Source organism: Helianthus annuus, chromosome 7, assembly GCF_002127325.2.
Source record: "Helianthus annuus cultivar XRQ/B chromosome 7, HanXRQr2.0-SUNRISE, whole genome shotgun sequence".
NCBI lineage: Eukaryota > Viridiplantae > Streptophyta > Magnoliopsida > Asterales > Asteraceae > Helianthus > Helianthus annuus.
In genome coordinates, this window is record NC_035439.2 from 147,258,882 (window position 1) to 147,277,033 (window position 18,152).

At 39.7% G+C, this 18,152-nt stretch overlaps 1 long non-coding RNA gene across 2 annotated transcripts; it reads left to right on the plus strand.

Annotated features, from left to right (window-relative positions):
* Positions 1 to 275: 275 nt before the first annotated feature.
* On the plus strand, positions 276 to 9,338 carry LOC110869177. Of its 2 annotated transcripts, none has more exons than XR_004863011.1 (5): positions 276 to 662; positions 758 to 1,576; positions 2,207 to 3,209; positions 9,029 to 9,132; positions 9,211 to 9,338. It is a non-coding gene; the product is annotated as an uncharacterized LOC110869177 (long non-coding RNA). The 2 variants fall into 2 exon arrangements; XR_002552981.2 differs by having other exon boundaries at positions 2,207 to 2,298.
* The last annotated feature ends 8,814 nt before the right edge of the window (positions 9,339 to 18,152 follow it).

Below are 18,152 nucleotides of genomic sequence, written 5' to 3' on the forward strand. Positions count from 1 at the left end.
ACTTGAAGGGTTGACTTAAAAAATACACTATCACAAAAGAATGGTTAAATTACACTTTTTGTCCAATATGTTTGTAGCGATTTGTAATGGATAGTCTTTAACTTCAATAATTACAGTCACAGTCTTTTATTTGAAAAACGCGTTACACCCTTCGTCCTTTAACACTAACCAAGTTAAAATTTTCAGTTATGTCTATCCACTTAAGGATATTCTGGTCATTTCATGTTTTTATTTAAAATATTCACTAAAAAATAAATCTAAAAAGTCCACACATACATATCACATCTTCCCCAATTCAATCATCTCCCTAAATTCCCAAACCCTAAAACACCATAAACCTATCTCTTCTTCCTTAGTAATCTCTCTCCTCCTTTCTCCTAATTCAGTCTACTGCGGAACCCTAACTAACCACCAAAACGTCGCCGTTAAGGTCATGGACGCCGGTTCTCTCCAAGGCGAACGTGAGTTCCAAAACGAGATCTTATTCGCCGGAAAAATCGAATCGGAGTACATCGTCACAGTAATCGGAATGAAAGACCGATCGGAAACAACGCCGTATGGTGCTGGTGTACGAGCTTATGGTGAACGGAAGCTTACAGGATTGCTTGCTTGTGAAAAAGTGTGGAAACGATGACGTTTAATAGCAATTGATATTGCTAAAGGTATTAAATATCTTCATCATTATTGTGATCCGGTTATTATTCATGGTAATATTAAGCCTAGTAATATACTGTTGGATTGTGATTTCAATGCGAAGATTGGGGATTTAGGTTTAGCTAGCTTAAAATCTGAAGATGGTGTCGAATTGATGTGAATTGTAAGGTTGTTGAGGATAATGGATCTGTGTTTGAGGAGATTGAAAGTGTGGTTACAGTTACTACGTTACTACTGTGTGTGAGGAGTTTAGTGTCGGTGCGGATAATCGGTCACCGGAGAGTTGTTTTACCGTTCTGGAGAGATGGCTGAGGAAGAAGAGACATGTTTATGGTGTTTTAGGGTTTGGGAATTGAGGGAGATGATTGAATTGGGGAAGAAGATGTTATATGTATGTGTGAACTTTTTGGTTCTATTTTTTAGTGAATATTTTAAATAAAAACATGAAATGACCAGAATATCCTTAAGTGGATAGATATAACTGAAAATTTTAACTTGGTTAGTGCTAAAGGACGAAAGGTGTAATGTGTTTTCCAAATAAAGGACTATGACTGTAATTATTGAAGTTAAAGGCTATGCATTGTAACACGCTACAAACATAAAGGACGAAAAGTGTAATTTACCCAAAGAAAAAATAACCACAATGTTTTTCTCTTCAAACATGCTCCGGTTCGAATCCCTCTTCTTCAGGAACTTTATTTACTTTTCTTTTCCTTTCTTTTTCATCTTCAACTCAAACCCTAGCTCTTCTCCGACGCCGTTTACAGATCTCCGTCGACTAATTTCTCACATTCTTTCATCATTCAGTATTTTAGTATCAGATCTGTATCGAATCCTATCTTACAATATTATTCAATTTTACATCCGAAATTCATCCCCAAACCACCGGTTCAGAGGAGACGAACTCTTGTCTTGCCTAAAGGTACGTTTACTACTTCCAATTTGAGTGTTTGTAGTAGATCTGTATTTGTTTGTGATTTTCATTTTGTGTATTTCTCTCTTTTTTTGTGGTGTTATGATTACAATTTTTGTGATATTTTATAGTATATTGATAGATCTGTCGCTTGATTCCCTAAATTTTAACAAATTTCTTGTTTCTGACTATAAATTTAGATGAAATATAACCATGTCTTAAAACTGGTGTCTCTGAATACATACAGTTTAGGTAGATAAAAAAAGAGCAGAATTTTGTATTAAATTCTTTAAACAAATGATAAGATTGTTGATGAGTATGATATAGGTAGATAACTTTATATTTCTAAAATAAAAAATATAAATAATAAATGCAAAATTGTATGTTCAGCTTAGACAACCGGTTTCAACTTTCAAACGATAAACCGAACCGTAAACTAGCAATTCGTTAGAACTATATCGTGAACCGGACCGTACATACTTCAAACTGGTTGACTATCTTCGGTTTCGGCAGTTTGGTGGTTTGGGATGTTTATGAACATGTGATACGATTATCACTTTACTCTTTAAAAACGACCTATAAGAACTTGAACATTCTCGAAACGATATGTGATGTTGATACATAAAGTACGATTTGCAGGGACAGAGGCAGCAGGTGTGGTGACAGCCGTTGGGACAGGGGTGTGTGATTTGAAAATTGGGGATGTTGTTTATCATCATTTCGGGAGTCAGGTTGCCTTTACTGTGAGAAAGTGCTTTGTTATTTTTTTCGATGCATTTGTTAAGTATGTTATGGAAACAATTGTATGCAGTGACCTAAAGCTTTAAATAACAGTGATTTAAGGAGGTTGTATGCGTTAAAAATAGACTTTGGGCGGCTTTCAACCCGTTTGACGACTCGTTATGTTTTAACTAAGTTTTTTTTGTTTGACATGTTAGTCCTGCTTTAATTGTTGTGTCTAACATATGCTTAGAGGGAGAATTGGTTTCTCTGTTCTACAAATATACTATCAGTTGTTTTATCTATTTCGTATTACAACTAATCTAAGAACATTTACATGGGTCAGCTAATGTAAACCATCTTCATACATTAGAAGAGCACTTTATCCAGCCGAATCGCAGTGTAATCAATGTGGGTCTGTATTTAATTTTACCTGAAAGCAGCAAATGTTAATACAGGTAGAACAAGAACACAAGGTGTTGGCCATTGATCCCTGTAGGGGATGGTGTTTAGTGTATTTGGAAACTTGGCAGGTTGACCGGGTCAGGTATCGGGCCAACACGGGTTCGGTTTATGTCATTTTAGTATGTGTCAGCAGTGGCGAAGCTTGAGATTTCCGACCCGGGGGTCGAAAACGTATATACCAAAAAGTTTCTATAAAACCGGGGGTCGAGAACGTATATACCCAAAAATTTCTATACGAAAACTACATATTCTCCACTACTGAGCGAAAAGTTCGGGCAAATATGCTTGGTGCCACTGTCATTGGAACTGTATCAACCAAATAGAAGGCTTTGCAAGCTAATGAAGATGGATGTCATCATGTTATTATCTACAAAGAAGAGGATTTTATTACCCATGTTGCTGAGATGATGAAAGAGTTGATGTTGTGTTCGATTCTGTGGGAAAAGACACCTTTCAGGTAACTGTGGATTTGTGATTCTCTTTCCATCCACCTACTTCGCATGTTCGCAAAACTTTTAATCTTTTATAATCTGAACAATGGTAATAGCCGTTAGGGTTTATGAGCTTGAGGTTTTTTTAATCTCACCACATGTTTCTTCTCTGTTTTTGTTGGATTATATTAAACATATTCCTGAAAACCCGGTTAATCTCTTAACATCACACTTAGTTAGAATATATATTACATAGCGGTTATGAACTACGAGGACCAAAGTTGTCAAAGACAAAGATGGTAACTACCATCATTACCGAAAAGGTGTGTCCCTTCCCTCACACCAATTCCGATCGGCACAAGGCAAACAAAAAGAAGAGGCACCGGTTGGATTGAACGGACAAGGATTAACGTGACTCTTCAAGGTTAATCACAACCACACATTCAAGAGACGTGTCTTTTCACGAAGAGACACAACCCTTCACTCGTACCCGTAGAAAACTATAAATAGGATAGAATAGTTTCATTTGTATTTACATACTCTCAATTCGATTGTACATACATTCGGTTATTATATTCAAGTTATTGTTATTCAAGTTTGTTAATCACGCTCGTTCTAGAGATCAAGATCCATTTCGGGCCAACAAATTGGTATCAGAGCATCAGGCTCTAGGCGTGGGAATCGCAAGGCATCGCAGGGAATTCGCGATCAGGTTTCAATTTTGTTTTTTTCAATTCGCAAAGTTCATTTCAGAATTTTTTTTAAGATTTTCGGTTCTAGGGTAAATCAGTTTGAACCGAAGGGTTGGTTAGGAATCTAGGGTGTGTTTGATTCCGGGGGTTTAGTGCGAATTAGATTATTTGGTTGTTTTGATTGTTACACGATTCAGGTAATCGCGGGTTTGTGAGATCTATTGAAACCAAGAAAGTAAAAGTTTAGTAGAAGTGAAGATTGTTCGGCAGGAAGATATGTCAGGAACAACCGGACAAAATCCAATAATAATACAGAAAGAAGGAAATTACCTTTCCCAGTTTCAGTGTCCGATTCTGAAACCAACAAACTATACGGTTTGGGCTATTCGTATCAAGACGATTCTTGAAGCGAATGGTTTGTGGGAAACGATTGAACCGGCAGAAAATGCAACGGTAGACACCAAGAAAGATAAGTCTGCAATTGCATATCTGTTTCAAGCAATACCAGAAGACGTTGTATTGCAAGTTGCAAGTTGTAAAACTGCAAAAGAAATTTGGGATAATCTAAAGGTTAGACACGTTGGTGTTGATCGGGTACAAAAGGCGCGTATGCACACGCTATTATCAGAATTTGAATTGTTGCAAATGAAGGATGACGACACTATTGATTCGTTTACCGCAAAGATTAATAGTATCGTTACCCGGGCAACTAAAGTAGGAACGACATTGAGTCAACCGACTCTAGTTCGCAAACTTCTAAATGGCGTACCGGATAAGTTTACTCAAATCGTTGCCTCCATGGAACAATACTCCGATCTAGAAACTATGACGCTAGAAGAAGCAGTCGGAAGGTTAAAGACATATGAAGAACGACTCAGGTTAAAGAAAGGAAATCAAGGAGAAAGCCAAGATAGGCTTATGTTCACACATAATGATACCACCAGAGGAAGGCAATCTAGAAATCGCGGTCGTGGTAGATTTAACCAAACGCGTGGAAATTGGCGAAACAACGGAAATAGGCAAAGTCCCAGAAACGAAGGATCTACATCTAGACCTAGAAATGGAAGTTCTAGAAATTGGAGAAAGTTTGCAAGAACCGACCTAAGTAAGATCCAATGCTTTAAGTGTCAGAAGTTTGGACACTTCAAGAAGTACTGTTCTGAGAAAGACGAAGTACAAGAACATTCAAACCTCGTCGAGGAAGACGAAGCACCCGTATTACTAATGGCAATACAAGAAGAAAATGTTGTTCAAGAAAGGGCTCTGCTAAATGAGGAACGTATAAAACCAATAAGTTACGCCTCAAAAGATGAAAATCTATGGTACTTAGACAACGGGGCCAGCAACCACATGACAGGAGTGCGAAGTCACTTCAAGGAGTTAGATGAAACGGTGACAGGGCAAGTACGGTTCGGTGACGGGTCGCACGTAGAAATTAAAGGCAAAGGTTCAATACTACTGGAATGTCTGAACCAAGAACAAAAGATTGTTTCACAAGTATACTGCATTCCAAGTCTGAAAAGCAACATATTGAGCCTCGGACAACTTACAGAAATCGGTTGCAAAGTGGTTATGGACGGAGATCTACTTACTATCCGAGATCGAAATAGAAAGCTACTAATGCGAGTCAAGAGATTGAAGAACAGACTGTACAAAGTCAAACTGAAGACTGGAAAACCAATCTGCCTACTATCAAAGACCGAAGACATAGCATGGTTATGGCACGCAAGGTTAGGCCATTTACACTTTGATGCTATTAAGGAAATGACTCGTTAGAACTTGGTACATGGAGTTCCCCAAATAAGTCATGCTAGTCAAGTCTGTGACGCATGCTTATTAGGAAAGCATAGTAGGGCACCATTTCCAAATTAGGAAAAGTTCAGATCTTTAAAACCTCTGGACTTAGTCTATGGAGATTTGTGTGGTCCTATAACTCCACCAACACATGCTGGGAAGAAGTATATATTCTTACTTGTAGACGATTGTACTCGCTACATGTGGGCATACTTACTAACTTCCAAGGATCAAGCATTCGAAACATTTAAGGAGTTCAAAGAAAAGGTGGAAAAGGAAGCGCAGACCAAGTTAAAAATGCTAAGGACGGATAGAGGAGGTGAATTCACATCGGCTGAATCCAACAAGTATTGCAAAACCAACGGCATAGCAAGACAGCTCACAGCACCATATTCCCCACAGCAAAATGGAGTAGTAGAAAGGCGAAACAGGACGATGTTATCCACTACTCGTAGTATGCTAAAGGCAATGAACATGCCACATAACTTTTGGGTTGAAGCAATACGACACACGGTATATGTACTAAACAGAGTTCCAACAAAGCCCCTGGTGAACAAGACACCTTATGAAGCATTGAAAGGAAGGAAGCCAAATCTAGAACACTTGAAAGTTTTTGGCTGCACGGCTTATGCTAAGGTACTACCACTTCAACAAAAGAAGTTAGATGATAGAAGTGCACCTATGGTTTACCTTGGAATAGAAGAAGGATCAAAGGCATACAGATTATATGATCCAGCAAAGAACAAGATATGTGTCAGTAAAGATGTAAAGTTCATGGAAGGTCAACCATGGAACTGGAATAGTTATATGGAGACGGTAGATTCAGGGAATCCCGAATGGACAAACTTTGTCATTCAAGAAGATGACAACCCACCAGAATTAGAAGAAAATGAACCAAGTAGTCCTGGTAGTAGCGGGCCACATCATGAAGATTCAGGAGTAGATCAGACAGAAGAACAAGACTCCTATGAAACCCCGCTAGCACATTCGTATAATCAGAACTCAGCAGGAAGTTCAAGCAGTTTATCAAGTGGAGGTCCATCCACCTCTGAAAGTACAACATAAAGTATTAGTGACACTCCAGTAAAACTGAGAAGTCTCGAAGGGTTATACGAAGAGACAGAGGAAATTCAAGTACATCCACATGAATTATTACTTGCTGAAGAACAACCAAGGAATTACAAGGAAGCATCTAGTGACAGAAAATGGATTGAAGCAATGAAGGCTGAGTTAGACTCAATAAACAAGAATAATACTTGGAGTTTAACGGAGTTGCCAAGGGATCACAAGGCAATAGGTTTAAAGTGGGTATTCAAGACTAAGAAAGATGCAAACGGAAACATTTTCAGACACAAGGCAAGGCTAGTTGCAAAAGGATATGTTCAGCAACACGGAATAGACTTTGACGAAGTCTTTGCACCAGTAGCACGTATGGAAATAGTACGACTAATGTTGGCTTTAGCAGCATATCAAGGTTGGGAGGTACATCATTTAGATGTGAAATCTGCATTCTTACACGGAGACCTCAAGGAGGAAGTCTATGTATCACAACCAGAAGGATTTATAAAGCCAGGAAATGAAGGAAAGGTTTACAGACTATTAAAAGCACTGTATGGATTGAGACAAGCACCAAGAGCTTGGAATACGAAGTTAGATCAAACCCTAAAGTCACTTAACTTCAAGAAGTGCACTTTAGAGAACGCAGTCTATACAAGAACAAGTGAAGCTTCTACGCTAATAGTTGGAGTCTATGTTGATGACTTGATAGTCACTGGAACATCAAAGAAGGAGATAGACATCTTCAAATCTCAGATGAAGAACAAATTTGATATGAGCGATCTAGGATTACTAGCATATTATCTGGGAATAGAAGTAATTCAAACATGGGGTGAGATAGGCATCAAGCAGACAGGATATATCAACAAGATACTCAAAGACGCAGATATGTTATCCTGAAATGACACAAAGACTCCCATGACTCCAGGAACTCAATTAACAAAGACTGAAGAAGGAGATCTAGTAGATGCAACACACTACAGAAGCCTGATAGGTTCTCTCAGGTACTTATTGCATACAAGGCCAGATCTATGTTACCCAGTGAGTCTGCTTAGTAGATTCATGCAAGAACCAAAGGAACAACACTTGAAAGCAGTAAAGCAAATACTACGTTACATCAAAGGAACTAAAGAGCATGGAATCATCTACAAAAAGCAAGGAGGATGTAAAATCACAAGTTATAGTGATAGTAGTTTTGGAGTTAATACAGACAAAGGAAAAGGAACAACTGATCTGGTATTCTACTTTGGAGAATCACCTATAACCTGGTGTACACAGAAGCAACAAACAGTGGCACTATCATCATGTGAATCAGAATTCATGGCAGCCACTGCAGCAGCATGTCAAGCACTATGGCTTAAGAGGTTGTTAAGTGAAATCACAGGCTGGAAGGAAGAAAAGATAACACTCAGGGTAGATAATGTTTCAGCAATAGCACTCATGAGAAATCCAGTCTTTCATGGAAGAAGCAAGCACATTGACACACGCTATCACTTCATAAGAGAATGTGTGGAAAACGAAGATATCACTGTGGAACACATAAGTGGAGAACTACAACGGGCAGATATACTAACAAAGGCACTAGCAAGGATCAAGTTTGCTACAATGAGGGAACTGCTCAGAATTCAAGATTTAAAGCAACTTATGGATGTTCGAGATTAGGGGGTGAATGAAGACCTAGTTAATCTCTTAACATCACACTTAGTTAGAATATATATTACATAGCGGTTATGAACTACGAGGACCAAAGTTGACAAAGACAAAGATTGTAACTACCATCATTACCGAAAAGGTGTGTCCCTTCCCTCACACCAATTCTGATCGGCACAAGGCAAACAAAAAGAAAAGGCACCGGTTGGATTGAACGGACAAGGATTAACGTGACTCTTCAAGGTTAATCACAACCACACATTCAAGAGACGTGTCTTTTCACGAAGAGACACAACCCTTCACTCATACCCGTAGAAAACTATAAATAGGATAGAATAGTTTCATTTGTATTTACATACTCTCAATTCGATTGTACATACATTCGGTTATTACATTCAAGTTATTGTTATTCAAGTTTGTTAATCACGCTCGTTCTAGAGATCAAGATCCATTTCGGGCCAACAATTCCTACTTGTACATGCTGCTGAAGAATATGCATTTTTTTAAAGGTACGTAATATTACCCTATTGCATTACATATTTAGGTGGTTGTATGCATCTCTAGAATTTGGTGACTTTAAAGTTTCAAGTTGTTTGACTCGTTATCTTTTAGCTGAACCTTCTTAATTTGACCTGTTGTGAGATGAAAAACAGGGTTCTTCACGTATTGGAATGACTCGCTGATGCAGCTCAAAGATCCACATCCATGACCCGACCCGACCCACCCTCCAAAATACTTCATATGCCCGATACTCAAGGTAAGAGTGTCACATTTTTTCTTTCAGTTCTATCAAACAGAACCAGTTTGTAGATAATATATTGATATTTTGACACAGGATGTTATGGTCGATCCTTGTCTTGCTACTGATGACCAATTTTACCATTGACGAGTAGGAGCTTAACGCCTAATTACACACTTCTTTTCACAATTATGAAGTGGAAATCAACAACTTAACATTTGACTCGTCTAAGCTTTGAATTTGAGTACTTGTTGGAACTCTTCCTTTAAATTTGTTGTAAGACACATTGAAGATATTAATGAAGTTCAACTTTGACAAGTGTTGGTGCACTTGTGTCTGTACTTTGTCTGTATTCGGTCACGTTATAAACGATGTCCTTGTTAGTCATGTAAGTTTGACCAAGTCAACTGTCCTCCTAGTTTGACTTGGCCAAACATTTAGAAATATGGTTGTCTTTTGTCTGGCTCGAAGGATGCTCATCGAAGGATAATGTTGATCCTTCGATGAACTCGAAAGATGAACCTTCGATGGATGATTCGATAGATCATCCTTCGAGGTTAATGCAGATCCTTCGAAGACTTTGTAATCGATAGATGATCCTTCGATCATCTATCAGATCCTTCGGACAAAACAACCTGGGCTGGGTGTATATATACCCATGCAGTGTATGTTGATAGATAGATGCACACATAGAGAGATAGAAGGTTGAGAGCATTCTGTCCGAAACACACACACACCTTGAGAGTTTGCAAAACTGATTTGTAAACATTGTGCTTGTAACCGGAACCTTCATTCGTATTAATACAAGTGGTGTTAATCGGTGAACCTTTGTGTGTTTGTGTTTATACTTGTCTCAACTCGGTTTGCTTGCTAGCTTGGATTCCGCACTCGCTAGTGGGTTTGTATAACAAGGTTTAGGTTCGTCATCCTCCGAGAGGGACCTACACGTGGTATCAGAGCCGTGGCTCTTTACCTTGTTTAAAACCGGGTTTGTTCAAGTTCTTGGTGTGTTTGGACACTTGGTTTAGCACCCGTTTTTGGTGGTTTTCTTGCATTTTTAAACTGAAAAACGCGTTCTAAACCTTTCGGGAGTGTTCAAGGTTGGGTTGGGTAACTTAAAAACCTGTTTTTAAGTAACTTGGTGTTTTCCGGCCTTATCTCCGGTGTGTTCCGGTGACCGGACCTTCTGGATAAGGTTTGCCATTTTGGGCATATTTTATTTGAAAGTCAAAAAGTTGGTGAAAAGTCGTGTGCAGAACATCCCTTCTGCCAAAAGTTGGTACACCAACCAATCACCTTTCTCACCAACCTGTCACCTTTTTTGTCAGTTGTGTCAGTGTGATCGAAGGATATCCTTCGAAGTCAAAAGACCATCTTTCGATCAAGGAAGGCTCGATAGATAATCATCTTTCGACCCATCCTTCGAAGTCAGAGATCTATCCTTCGATCCAGGGAATCTTTTCGAAAGATAGTTATTCGAAAGATAAGGATCTTTCAAATTGTGAATCTTTCGAAATAATTGCTCGAAAGATAAGGATCTTTCAAACCGTGAATCTTTCGAGATAACTGCTCGAAAGATAAGGATCTTTCTATTTGTGAATCTTTCGAAGTCTTTGTTCGAAACTCAACAGTGATCTTTCGAACACTGTTGATCCTTCGAACAAGTCTTGATCTTTCGAACAAGTCAGTATCTTTCAATTCGTGTCTGTTTGCATTTAACAGTTTGTGTTTGTGTAGGTTTTCTATTAGTATTTGATCAAAATGAGTTGTACAAGTCCTTGGGACTGGAGCATTGACTCACAATCTAGTCAAGAGCTAACCTCTGCTGCAGCTTGGGCAAAAAGTATGTTTCCACCGCCATCAATCAGTCCAAGTCAATGGGCTTTGGTATCCAATCAGAGTCAAAGCATTCAAAACCTTTTGATTAGTGAAAGCGAAACGGGCAGCAACAATCGTCCACCAAAATTGAACCATATGAACGACTTTCCATCATGGAAAAACCGCTTTCACACGTATGTTCAAGGGCAAAGCACCGATCTTTGGACGTGTTTCATCAATGCATTCAATGCTAATCTTGAGGTTGCGGCGTCCACTTCAGAAGGTTATGCCAACATGCTGGAAAATGACAAGAAGGCTTCTGAATTGGAGAAAAAGGCCTTTGCTACACTTACACAAGCATTCAACAAAGATATCTATCATCAGTTCTCCTACTGCAAGACCACGAAAACATTGTGGGATGCCTTAGTTGCTAGAGGAGAAGGCAATGCAGCTACTCGAAAGTCTCGTCATGATTTGTTGAAGAAAGAGTTTGAATCGTTTCAATTTTTGGAAACCGAAACTCTAAATGATATGACAACACGGTTCTATCATTTGATTAGTGAAATGTGTGCTTATGGGGTTGTCTCTACTCAACAAGACATGGTGAATAGGTTTGCTGACGCTTTACCTCCAAAATGGAGCTCTTTTATTGAGTTGTTGAAGCACACTGGAACTCTAGACACGGTTAACATCTACGAGTTCATTCAGAAGCTGCTGGAACATAAAAATGATGAAGAAATCAGGAAAGCAAAGCGAGCTCCCGCTCCTCAGAATACAGAAATGTACCTTCCGGGCTTCGATGCTTTGGCAAGATCCGCTGCAGCTCAGCAACAGCAACCTAAACTGCAAACTGCATTTGTGTCCAACACAAGTTCTCTTCCGTTTCCTCAATCAACTGCTGCTCCGGCTTTTGATCCAAGGTCTTACATTCCCATCCCAACACAGCCACAAGTCCAACCTCCACAACAACAACAGCAGGCTCACTATACAAACAATCCTCAACCTCAAAACCCTAACACAATCCGAGTCGATAATTCAAATCTTTCACACCTCAGCATTGAAGTTGCTAAGGAGCATATGGAAATTATCAATACAATGGTCAGTGCTTACTGTGGTTTGGTAGCAGGTCAGCTTGGAAACATCAACATGACCAATGAAGATTATCAACAGATCGACAAGGAAGAAATGGAGTTGATGGATATTAAGTGGGCTTTTGCAAGTGCAGTTAGAAGGGCCAAAGACTTCATGGCTTGTACTGGTAGAACTTCGTTGGAAGGAAAGAAAGATACGAAGTATGGGTTTGATATCAACGCTGTTACATGCTTTAATTGTGGTAATAAAGGGCACTTCAAACGTGAGTGCACTCGACCAACAAAACAAGGCAATCACAACCCTTTCAGAAACCAGACGAGTACTACAAATGTGAATGCCTAACAAGAAAACCGTGAAAGGAGGATGGTGGCAGTTAATAACAATCAGGGCCAGCCTGGAACTTCAAATCCCAATCGGGCTTTGGCTGTTCAAGCTGATGAGGGATGTGACTGGTCAGTGCAGTTTGGTGAAGATGATCAGAGAAGTGGAACAACTTGTTATGCAAAGATCATCGAGCATGTTCATAAAGAAGAGTCCTCTGGAAGTGATGACAGTTCTGGTTATTCTGGAAGTTCTGATGAAGAAGGCTCTGTTTCTGGGGATAATCACTCAGAGTCTGATGTGAAGGAGGAAGGAGGTGATGATATTCAAGATCTACTGAATGAAGCTGATGAGCTTAAATGTCAGAAATCAATTCTGATTAGGAAGGCGGCTACTGCATCAAAGGAAATGGAGAAGTTATTTTCTGAAGATGGAGCTTTTCTTTTCAAACTGCCTTTATGGCAAACGGTTCAGCCTCTTCTAGTCAGGTAAATTCTGAACCTCCTGCTCCTAGTGTTTGTAAATCATGTGCTGATATGAAGCTTGAATCAGAAAAGCTTCATAGTCATAATCAGAATTTGGTTATTGAACTGTCGAAATGCAAAGAGGCGAACATGGCTTTAAGTCGGAATGAAAAAGAATTTAAATCTGTAATAGAAACATTAAAGAAAAATGTGTCCGAGGTTAACAAAGTAGTTTACCACAAGCAAGTAAGTATAAATGAATATATTAACATTGTGGAAGAAACTAAGAAGCAATTAGCCATTGCCCAATGCGAGCATGATGCGATCAAACAAAAATTGGAAAGTTATTCTAACTCCCAATTTGTGCTTGATCACATCATCGATGTTCAACAACCGAAGGGAAATCAGAAAGGCATAGGGTACAAGAAATGTCCGCCCCCTTTGATGAATAATTATACCAAGATGCCTGATGAGGAGGAAATGCCTCGGTATGAACCCAGTGTGCCTCTAGATGTTGAGGAATTTGCTACTGGCCTAGGGTTCAAACCGGACAATTCTTCGAACACATCCTCTAAGCAACAAGAAACTTCATCATCCATGAAGCAAAGTCCTCCAATTATCGAGGACTATGAGACATCGGATGATGAATCAGAAGTGGATGTAGGTGATCAGGATAAATCACTTAACAAGATGAAAGGAGTAGTTATTCCACGAGAGAATCACATTCTTTGTGATCCTGATACTCCTGATGTCCCATCTGTTGTGAAAGTTGATAAGACATGTGTGTCTACTGTTAAAAGCAGTAATCTGTTGTATACATTGGTTGGAGATAATAAAATCTACTCAGATCACGTTTTTCCAATTAAAAATGTAAATCAATCTTTGATTGATAAAATCTTTGAAGACAACACAAACAAATTTTTGGGAAAAACACTTCCGGGAATTGTGGTAACACAATGTGATCCAATTCCAAAGGCTGAGATTAGAAAACAGTTTGGTAATCACAAATCTTCAACCACTCAACAACCTAGTGCTTCTAATGGTAAACAACCAGTCAAACGAGCTCAAAAGCATAAAGTCTCTCAGATGAAGTCTGAAACAAAAGGAGCTCGATTTCAAAAGAAAGCAAAAGATGTCAAGTTCGTGTCATCCAAGGGTACTGATAAGATTGAAACTTTTGAGAACAAATCTAACACTGATTTTGTAAAACAAGTCACAATCTTAAAACGTAACAGTGATAACAATTACACTCAACGCACAAATGGGTGTGATGAAAAGGCTAGTACCTCATGATCCACGAGTTCGACATCTTGTGGTCAATCAAGTTCTCCTAAGTTTGTTGAAAGGAGAACATGTTTTAAATGTGGAGAAATTGGGCACATCATCAAAAACTGCCCAAATGCTCCAAAGAATAAATTTGTTGAGAAAGCTCCACCTGAAACAGTTCATCCTCAACGTCGGTCAGTTTCACCTAAACATGACAAACGAACTGTAAAAGAACAAGAAACTAAACAACGACGTAAGAACATGAAAACTGTTGAAAAAGCTTTAAAATCTGAAGTTAAAACAGTTCAAAGGGAACCAAGTGTGTCACAACCTGTAAAACCAGAATCTTCAAAAACTGGTAAGCAAAAACGAACTTGGTTACCTAAGGCGGGTGACAATTCAGGGGGAGCAGTTGTTCTTGAAAACCATCAAGAGATTGATATCACGTTTCGTGATGCTCAGGGACGACCCAAGACCACTAAGGCTTGGGTCCCCATTCTCAACTGATGTTTTTAAATGACATGTGCAGGATGTTCTAGGTGGAACTATTAATAGTCACTGGATTGTTGATAGTGGAGCATCCAGGCACATGACTGGCGACTTACGGCTCCTATACGACGTGAGAAACATTAGAGGAGGGTATGTTGCTTTTGCGGGAGACAAAGGCGGATTCATCACTGGAGAGGGAAGTATCTCAAATGGTTTTGTGTGCTTCGATAAGATCAATTATGTCAAGCAAATTGATCATAATCTTCTCAGTGTGTCGCAAATCTGTGATAAAAAATTCTCAGTGCATTTTGATGATGCCGGCTGCTATGTGCTGAAACCTGGATTCAAAATTCCACAAGAATGGATTCTCTTATCGGTTCCGAGAGTTAATGATCTTTATATTCTCGACATGAGCCAGGCGATTACTACATCTGCACAAGTCACTTGCTTTGTCTCAAAAGCCACGGAAAAGGAGTCTATATCTTGGCACAGAAGAATGGGACACATTCACTTGAGAAAGATGAACCATTTGGTGAAAAATAATCTTGTGAATGGTGTGCCTGTGAGAAGTTTTCATTTACAAGATATCTGTGTCTCGTGCCAAAAAGGGAAACAAACAAAGAAGTCTCACCCTCTGAAGAAAATCAACTCTGTCAGCATGCCTCTCGAACGTCTTCATATGGATCTTTTTGGACCTATGAAGCACAAGACAACATTCGGAGATGCTTATTGTCTAGTTGTTACTGATGATTATTCTAGATTTTCTTGGGTATCCTTCATGGCACACAAGAGTCAAACTCCTGGCATCCTCAAGGATCTTCTTACAATGTTGGAGAATCTCTATTCGTTGAAAGTGAAGAGGATCCGAAGCGACAATGGAACCGAATTTAAGAATCAAGTTATGGATGAGTTTTGTACTTCTAAAGGCATTCTTCATGAGTACAGTTCTCGTTATACTCCACAACAAAATGGTGTCGCAGAGAGGAAGAATCGGACGATTATCGAAACTGCAAGAACGATGTTAGTAGAGTCGGAACTCCCTATTCAATTCTGGGGGGAGGCTGTATCGGCTGCATGCTACACGTTAAACAGAGTTCTTACAGTAAAGAGACATGGCAAGACTTGCTTCGAACTCCTTCAGAAAAGGAAACCGGATCTTTCTTACCTAGAACCGTTTGGTGCTCCATGTACTATGATTGAACCGGATGGAAAGTTTGGAGCAAGAGCTATCGAGGGTTTCTTCCTTGGATATGCTACTCCGAATTTTCGTGTTTGGAATCTGGCTACCAAAAAGATTGAGCTATGGAGTGAAGTTAGGGTTCAAAGGTACACGAGTCCTGTTAGGGCTCCGGGTGATCCGTGGATGTTCGATTATGATGGACTATTTGACTCCTTCAATCTGCCAACCTTTGACGAAGAATCAGCAGCGGCTAGGATGTTGTTGGAAAGTGACAACGCTGCTGTCTCGCCTTTGGTTAGACCTATTGTTGTTGACCCTCAAGCTTCTTCGTCTATCAACAATATGGTTCAAAATGAGGTTTATGAAGATGCTGCTGATTACAATGAATCTTCTGAAGATGATGAATATCGTGATGCAGCTGAAGGATCTTCGGCTCCAGCTGCTCCTGTTCAAGGTGCTTCTGGTGATACACCTCTTATGCAGAATATAGACACTGCTGAAGGGAATGCATCCACCTCTACCCACATTCCTGGTGTGGAATTGATTGTTGATCTTAATCTTACCAATTTGGGTATCAATGCACGTGTGCCAGAAAATCCTGAAATGAGGATTCATGATACCCACCCCCAGCAGAATATTATAGGAGATGTCCATCGCGGTGTGCAGACGCGTAATCAGCTGAGAAACAACCGGAATGCTGGTTTGTATTCAGCTATAAGAGAATCTGGTCAACAAAATGACTGGTCCTTCGCGTGTTACGTGTCACAAGAAGAACCAAAATCGTGGAAAGAAGCGTTGAAAGACAGTGCTTGGGTTGAGGCCATGCAGGAAGAATTGCAGCAATTTCAAAAGCTTGGTGTTTGGAAGCTTGTTGAAAGACCTGAGAATTACAAGAAAATTGGCACTCGATGGGTTTTCAAATGCAAGAAAGACGACCGTGGAGTGGTTATTCGGAACAAAGCTCGTTTAGTTGTTCAAGGTTTTCGTCAGATAGAAGGAATCGACTACAACGAAGTCTATGCACCTGTTGCACGTCTGGAAGCAATTCGGATCTTTCTGGCTTATGCTTCATTCAAAGGATTCAAGGTTTACCAGATGGACGTCAAAAGTGCATTTCTACATGGTGTGGTTGAAGAAGAGGTATATGTCGAACAGCCTCCAGGTTTTGAAGATCCTGTCCATCCCGATCGGGTTTGGTTGCTCAACAAAGCTCTCTATGGTCTTCATCAAGCACCACGAGCTTGGTATGCAACCTTATCCACCTATCTGCTGGAGAATGGTTTTCGAAGAGGTCTTATCGATTGTACTCTCTTCATCAAAGAACAAGATGGAGATCTTCTTCTGGTACAGGTATATGTTGATGACATTATTTTTGGTTCTACTAATGATGTTTTGTGTAGGAATTTCGAGCGCATTATGCAGGATAAATTCGAGATGAGTGCTATGGGAGAAATGACCTTTTTCTTGGGCCTACAAGTGCAACAAACTGAGTCTGGGATATTCATCCATCAGACTAAATATGTTGGTGACATCTTGAGCCGGTTCCAGATGTCCGATGCAACGCCCATTGGTACCCCACTGCCACAAAATCACGGAATTACTCCAGACTTGAAGGGTGAAGATGTTAGCCCCTCATACTATCGCGCAATGATCGGATCTCTTATGTATCTCACAGCATCAAGGCCAGACATAATGTACCCAACGTGCCTGCTTGCCAGATATCAAGTCAACCCGAAGGCCTCACATCTTGCAGCTGTAAAAAGGATTTTTGGTTATTTGAAGGGTTACCCTGACACCGGTCTATGGTACCCTAGGGATAATAACTTTGACTTGATCGCATTCAGTGATTCTGATCATGGCGGATGCAAAATCGACGGCAAATCCACAACGGCTGGATGTCAGTTTTTAGGAAATCGCCTAGTCACATGGAAGTGCAAGAAGCAGACGTGCGTCGCTACATCAACATGCGAAGCTGAATACATTGCTGCCTCAAGTTGTTGCTCCCAAGTTCTGTGGATTCAACAACAATTGCGGGACTACGGTTTTGAATTCCTAACTACACCTATTTACGTTGATAATTCTGCTGCATTACAGATCACTAGAAATCATGTGCAGCACTCAAAGACCAAACACATCGAAATCAAATATCACTTCATACGTGATTGCTTTGAGAAAAGGCTAATCGATGTTGTTAAGGTCCACACCGATGACCAACGTGCCGACCTTTTTACCAAAGCATTTGACAAATCAAGATTTGACTTTTTATTATTGGTAAACGGCATTAAGGTCAAGCAAGAGTAATTCAACATCGGAAAATCATTTTTGTAAATATTTTTGTGTCTTTTAATTTTGTCTTAGTTTGTTGATTTTAGGGGGAGTAAATCCAAAAATCGGAAAATCCAAAAACA